This window comes from Leptonychotes weddellii, chromosome 1 (assembly GCF_054177405.1).
Source record: "Leptonychotes weddellii isolate Sample4059 chromosome 1, ASM5417740v2, whole genome shotgun sequence".
Lineage (NCBI taxonomy): Eukaryota > Metazoa > Chordata > Mammalia > Carnivora > Phocidae > Leptonychotes > Leptonychotes weddellii.
This window is the reverse complement of record NC_138369.1, coordinates 134,342,269-134,349,616: the sequence shown is the minus strand read 5'-3', so window position 1 is coordinate 134,349,616 and position 7,348 is coordinate 134,342,269. Positions and strand designations below refer to the sequence as shown.

At 38.7% G+C, this 7,348-nt stretch overlaps 1 non-coding gene across 1 annotated transcript; it reads left to right on the top strand.

Annotated features, from left to right (window-relative positions):
• Window positions 1-6,650: 6,650 nt before the first annotated feature.
• Window positions 6,651-6,757, top strand: LOC115938141 (U6 spliceosomal RNA). Its single transcript, XR_004073332.1, has one exon. It is a non-coding gene; the product is annotated as a U6 spliceosomal RNA (small nuclear RNA).
• Window positions 6,758-7,348: the final 591 nt, after the last annotated feature.

Here is a 7,348-nt window from a genome sequence, read left to right as displayed (position 1 = left end):
AAAAAAAAATACAATTTTGAAATTTATGGGATGCAGCTAAAGCAGTGCTTAGAGAGAAATAATTTTATATACTCCTGAGAAAAGAGGTTTAAAACCAAGTGAGTTTCCAAAATAGGAAAGATACAAAAAGAAAAAGTAAACCCAAAGTTAAGTAGTAAGGTGGATATTTTAAGATAAGAACAGAAATCAATGAACAGAAGACTTACAAACAACAGAGATAACAAAGCCAAAATTTAGTTCTTTGAAAAGATTAATAAAATTAATTCCTAGCAAAATTAGTTTAAAAAAGAAAACACAAATTATCAATGTCAAAATGAGAAGGGCTATCACCCCAATGAAAGAAGGTACGTCACTACAGATCCTACAGGCATTAAAAGACGAATAAGGGAATATTTGGAAAATTTATAACAATAAATTTGATAGCTTACATGAAATGGACAAAGTCCTTGAAACACAGAATTTACCAAAACAGATACAATAAAATACAATATCTGAATAGCTCATTACCTTTTAAATTGTTTATCAAAAAATTTTCCCTCAAAGAAACATTCAGGACCAGATGGTTTCAGTGGTGAATTAATAAATCAATCAAATAAATTCAATCCCATAAATTCATCAAACATTTAAGGATACTGATACAAATTTTATACAAACTCAGAAAATAAAGAGGAAACACCTCCCATCACACTTTAAGAGGCCAGTAAAATCATGATACCAAAACCTAACAAAGATAAGAAAATAAGGTTAAAGATTTATATCCCTCATGAATATAGATGCTAAAAGTCATTAACAAAATGTTACCAAATCAAATCCAGCACTACACAAATGAAATAAAAACCAGGACAATACATCAGGATCAGTAGATTTATTCCAAAGATGTAAAGTTGTTTCAACATTCAAAAATCAATATAATTCACCATATTAATAGAAAAAAAGATAAAAGCATTATGATCTTAATAATTGAAGAAAAAATTCAAATTCTACACTCATTTAGGATTAGAAATTCTCAAAAAACTAGGAATAGAAAGGAACTTCTTCAATCTAACAAAAGAATCCATACAAAATTCTACAGCTAGCATAATAGCTAATGGTGAAATACTGAATGCCACCCACCTCAAAACTGGTAACAAAGCAAGGATATCCACCCCACCTTCCTATTCAATATTGCTTCTAATTGGTGCAATAAAGTAAGGGGAAAAAAGCATAAAGACTGGAAAGGAACAAGTAAAACTAAAAACATTTTGCAGAAAACATAATTGTTTACACAGAACAACCTAAGAAACACTAAAGAACAACTACTAGACTTATTTAACAAAGTCAAAGGACACAGGACAATATACAGAAAAATACATATTTCTATATACTAGCAACAATTGGAAGATGCAAAGAAAAATTAAATTCTATTTACAGGAGCGCCTGGGTGGCGTTAGGTTAAGTTAGGTTAGGTTAAGTATTAGGTTAGGTTAAGTGTCTGCCTTCAGCTCAGGTCATGATCCTAGGGTCCTGGGATTGAGCCCCACATCGGGCTCTCTGCTCAGTGGGAAGCCTGCTTTTCCCTCTCCCACTCCCCCTGCTTGTGTTCCCTCTCTTGCTGTCTCTCTGTCAAATAAATAAATAAAATCTTAAAAAAAATTCTATTTCAGTAGTATCAAAAGACCTAAACGCTTAAAACTTAATAAATTTAACAAAAGACATAGAAGACCTCTGCACTGAAAACTACAAAATACCATGAAAAAAATTAATGACCTAAATGAAGAGATATACAATGTTTGTGAACTAGAACACACATTATTATTATGATGTTGACTCTCCCCATATAGATCTATAGATTCAATGCAATCATCAACAACACAGGCATTTTAACTTTGATAAGTTGATTTTAAAATTTACATGGTAAACTAAAGGACTACGAAAAAGCCAAAACAATTGTGAGCAAAGTTTAATGGTTCATGCTACCTGATATCAAAACTTGCTATAAAGCTGATTCCAGGAATTGCTATAAAGACAGCATAATGTTAGCATAAGGATAGGTAAATAGATAAATGTTACAGAATATGGGGTCTAGATATAGGCCCATACATTTACAGTTAATTGATTTTTGACTAAGCTGGCAAAGCTATGTAATGGGGAAAGGAAAGTCTCTTCAACAAATGGTGCTAGAAAAACTGAATAAATAAAGGGGGGAAATGAGTCTTGATACCTACATCACACCAAACACAAAAATTAATTTGGGATGGATCTCAGAATTAAAAGCTTAAACAATAAAGCTCCTTGAATAAAACATAGGAGAATGTCTTCGTGACTTATCTGCAGAGGACCCAAAAAATACTAATCATAAAAAAAAAAAAAAAGGCTGATATGCCTATAGATTCTTCTGAGGAAAGGTTGTTCACCATTATGACCAATATGGACACAAAACCCAACACAGCAAGGTCTTGGGCTTCTGAAATAGGCTTTCTTGTTTCATTGATCAATTTTCTCAAAAGGAAAGCCTTACTACAAACCACCTGTGTCATCTCCTTGTACAGAGAAGGGAACAGAGATGTACACAGAGAAGAAATGAGATATCCATTAGCATTGGTGATATCAGCAAAATAGCAGAGTGGCCAGCTCCAAACTCCTGTCCCTCCACAGAAACACTGAAGCACAAACAGCAACGATTAGAACCAACTTTGCCAGAACTCTTGAAAAAATCAAAGGTTTCTTTTTTTTTTAAAAGATTTTATTTATTTATTTATTTGAGAGAGAGAGAATGAGAGACAGAGAGCATGAGAGGGAGGAGGGTCAGAGGGAGAAGCAGACTCCCTGCCGAGCAGGGAGCCCGATGCGGGACTCGATCCCGGGACTCCAGGATCATGACCTGAGCCGAAGGCAGTCGCTTAAACAACTGAGCCACCCAGGCGCCCCAAGACAAAGGTTTCTAACAACCAAGCAGATGCTGAATCAAGAAAAGGACAACTTAAAAATGGTAGGAAAGTGATCACGGGACTTCTGGGAAAGATGACAGAATAGGAGGATCCTAGGCTCACCTCATCCCACGGATACACATATGTAACACCCACATCAGTATAAATAACCCAGAAAATGACTTGAAGATTGGCAGAACAGACTCTCCACAGCTAAATGTAGAGAAGAGGCCACAGTGAAAATGGTAGGAAGGTCGATGACATGATCAGGAACTAAACTGACCCAGGAGACGGTATGCAGGAGGGAGGGACCCACAGGTGTGGGGAGAGGAGAGGAGCAGACCCCAGTCCAGGCACCCCAGGCACAAGGGACCTGTACTGGGAAGACGAATCCTCATAACATTTGGCTTTGAAAACCGTATGACCTAACTTTGTGCATTCTTACAATCAGTGGGGCTTAACACCTGGAATGTTAAAAATCAGTGAGCCCACCCCTGGGGAGAGCTGGAGGGTGATAGGAAACTGAGTCCCTGCCCTTAAAGAGACAATGTAACAAACAGCCCCATGGAGATACAGCATAGAAGCAGCAGTTTGAAAAATGCTTGGCATATAGGGGAGGGAGATTTGTTCACTAATCTCAGAGCATATGCTGGAGGGGCAGGGATCTTTGGGAGACTTCAGCAAGAACAAAAGAGCTGGCAGACACCATTTCCCTTCCCTGCCCCCTAGCCTAGATAAAAGGACACCTGTGAGAACGAGCACAATGTGAATACCCTCACCTAGCTTGCTAACAATGCACCCTGCACCCACCCCCTTCTGAAGACTGCCCCCTCCAGCCCAGCCTTAGCAAGAGTTTTCCTAGGTGGCTGCAGGTTCCCTCCTGCAGCAGACCAGGTGGGACCTTGCTGTCACCGCATCCCTGTTATCCACATACTCTCCAGCAGATCCACTCCATCAAACATGCCCTTGACAGGAGTCCATCCAAAGCAGCACCATAAGCCTGGCACTATGCAAGAAGGCCTGACCAGGGTCAGCCCACTCTAAAGTGACTTCTGCCCCAAAGAGAAAGGAAGAAAACCATACATACCAATTTGACTGCAGCCCCAGCAGTGGGGCCCCACCCACCAAGGAAAGCTTCTTAGGGGACAACAGAGGGAGAGCAGCCTGTAGTTCTGTGACTCAACTCAGGCCCAAAACAGCCCCAGACTAGCTCACTAATAGCACAGGGACCAAGCCCTGTCCACAAAAGACAAAGAAAGCCATTGCAAATGACTCGACTGAAGGCAAATATAACTCAGCCACAATAGTAGGGCACACACAACACACACAGACACCCCTGAAGTGCCAGGTTCTGGTAAAGAGGGGATATTGCACCACAGGGCATTATAGGACCTCTTCTTCCTAAATCCATGACTTTCAAGAGGAGGAGATGTAGCTGACTTTCCTAACACACAGAAACAGACACAGAGAGTTACGCAAAATGAGGACACAGAGGAGTATGTCCCAAATGAAAGAACAAGACAAAATCACAAGAGAGTTAAAGGAAATGGAGATAAGTAACATGTCTAATAGAGAATTTAAAGAAATGGCCATAAAGATGCTAGCTGGACTTGAGAAAAGAGTGGAGGATCTCAGGGAGACCCTCAAGAAAGAGAAAAAAAAACAAAAAAGAACCAATCAGAGAACTGAAATTAAAAATACACTAGAAGGAATAAATAGTAGACAGGAGGAAGCAGAAGAACAGGTCAGTGACCTGGAGAAGAGAGTAGTGGAAAGTATTCAAGCTGAATGAACAGGAGAGAGAAAAAAATAATAAAAAAATGAAAATAGATTAAGGGAATTCAGCCACACCACCAAACATAATAACCTTCACATTACAGAGATCCAAAAAAGGACAAGGGAGGGGGGGAGAAATTTTTATTTGAAGAAATAGTAGCTGAAAACTTCCCAAATCTGGGGAAGAAAACACAAATTCAGATCCAGGAAGCACAGAGAGCCCCTCAAAATATCAACCCAAGGAGGTCCACACCAAGACATAGTGATTAAAATGGCAAAAACTGGGGCACCTGGGTGGCTCAGTTGGTTAAGCGACTGCCTTCGGCTCAGGTCATGATCCTGGAGTCCCGGGATCGAGTCCCATGTCGGGCTCCCTGCTCAGCGGGGAGTCTGCTTCTCCCTCTGACCCTCCTCCCTCTCATGCTCTCTGTCTCTCATTCTTTCTCTCTCTCAAATAAATAAATAAAATCTTTAAAAAATAAAAATAAATAAATAAATAAAATGGCAAAAACTATTGATAAAGCAGCACAAGGAAACTTACCTATAAGGGAAACCACGTAAGGATATCAGTTGGTTTTTCAGCAGAAAACAGGCCAAAAGGGAGATATGATATCATCAAAATGCTGAAAAAAAAAAAAACAAACCTGCAACCAAGAAGACTGTATCCATCAAGGCTATCATTCAGAATAGGAGAGAGAGAGTTTCCCAGACAAATACAAGTTAAAGGAATTCATCACCACTAAAAACCAGCCTTACAAGAAATGAGTGGAAAGGAAACACCATAAGCAGGAGTAAGAAAAGTAGGAGGCACAGAAGCAGTAAAATTAAGCATATCTATAAAAATCAATCAAGGGATTCACAAAATAAAAGGATGCAAATTATGGCGCCATATGCCTAAAATGTGGGAGGAAGAGGAATAAAAATTTAATGCTTTTAGAATGGGTTTAAACTTAAGCCACCGTCAACCTAAAATAGACTGCTATGTGCATAAGATGTTACATGTAGACCTAATGGTAACCACAAATCAAAAACCAGTAATAGATATGCAAAAAAATAAAGAGAAAGGAATCTAAGTACATCACTAAAGAAAGCCAGCAAACCATCAGAGAAGAGAGTAAAAGAAAAGAACAGAGAACTACAAAAACAATCATAAACAAGTAACAAATGGAAATACATACTTATCAGTAATTACTTTGAATGTAAATGAACTAAATGCTTCAATCAAAAGACATAGGGTGATGGAATGGATAAAAAAAAAAAGAACAAGATTGAGCCCCATGTTGGGTGTAGAGATTACTTAAATAAATAAAAATAAATTTTAAAAAAGTCCATCTATATGCCTATAAGAGACTCATTTCAGACCTAAAGGCACAAACAAGCAGATTGAAAGTAAGGGGATGGAAAACATTTATCATGCAAATGGAAGTGAAAAGAAAGCCAGGTTAGCAATATTTCTATCAGACAAAATAGACTTTAAAACAAAGACTGTAACAAGAAACAAAGAAGGACACTATGTAATCATAAAGGAACAATCCAACAATAAGATATAACAATTGTAAATATTTATACACGGAACATGAGAGCACCCAAATACATAAAGCTGCTAATAATAAACATACAAGAAGTGATCGATAGTAATACAATAATAGTAGGGAATTTTAACACCCTACTTACATCAATGGATAGATCATCCAAACAGAAAATCAACAAGAAATCAGGGGCTTTGAATGACACACTGGACCAGATGGATCTAAGAGAGATATTCAGAACATCACATCCTAAAACAGAGGAATACACATTCTTTTCAAGTGCACATGGAACATTCTCCAGAAGAGATCATATGTTGGGCCACAAAACAAGTCTCAACATTAAAAAAATTTGAAGTCATATTATGCATCTTTTCCAACTACAACACCATGAAACTAGAAAACAACCACAAGCAAAATCTGGAAAGAACATACATACATAGTGCTCCTTTTGGCACCACATATACTAAAATTGGAACAATACAGAGAAGATTAGCATGGCCCCTGCACCAGGATGACATGCAAATTTGTGAAGCATTCCATATTTTTCTTTTACATCAACATGGATGGGACTGGAGGAGATTATGCTAAGTGAAATAAGTCGAGCAGAGAGAGTCAATTATCATATGGTTTCACTTATTTGTGGAACATAAGGAATAGCATGGAGGACATTAGGAGAAGGAAGGGAAAAATGAAGGGGGAGAAATCGGAGGGGGAGACGAACCATGAGAGACTATGGTCTCTGAGAAACAAACTGAGGGTTCTAGAGAGGAGGGGGTGGGAGGATGGGTTAGCCTGGTGATGGATATTAAGGAGGGCACGTACTGCATGGAGCACTGGGTGTTATACGAAAACAATGTATCGTGGATCACTACATCAAAAATTAATGATGTAATGTATGGTGATTAACATAATTAAAAAAAAAACAACTACTGTGTCTTTTCTGGCGGTTTTCTTAGCTTCGAGCAAGGCCTGTTGTGGAGGCCGTGCTTGCGGACGGCAGAGGCCCAGCTGTCCCATAGCCTTCTTCCTGCCTGCTCGGCCACGAGCTCGCGAGAGCCCCAAAAGATCCCTGCAGAAACCGGAGAATGGTTTCTTTGCCTCGGTGATGTTAGGACCTGCTGTAAATAATTCACCCTT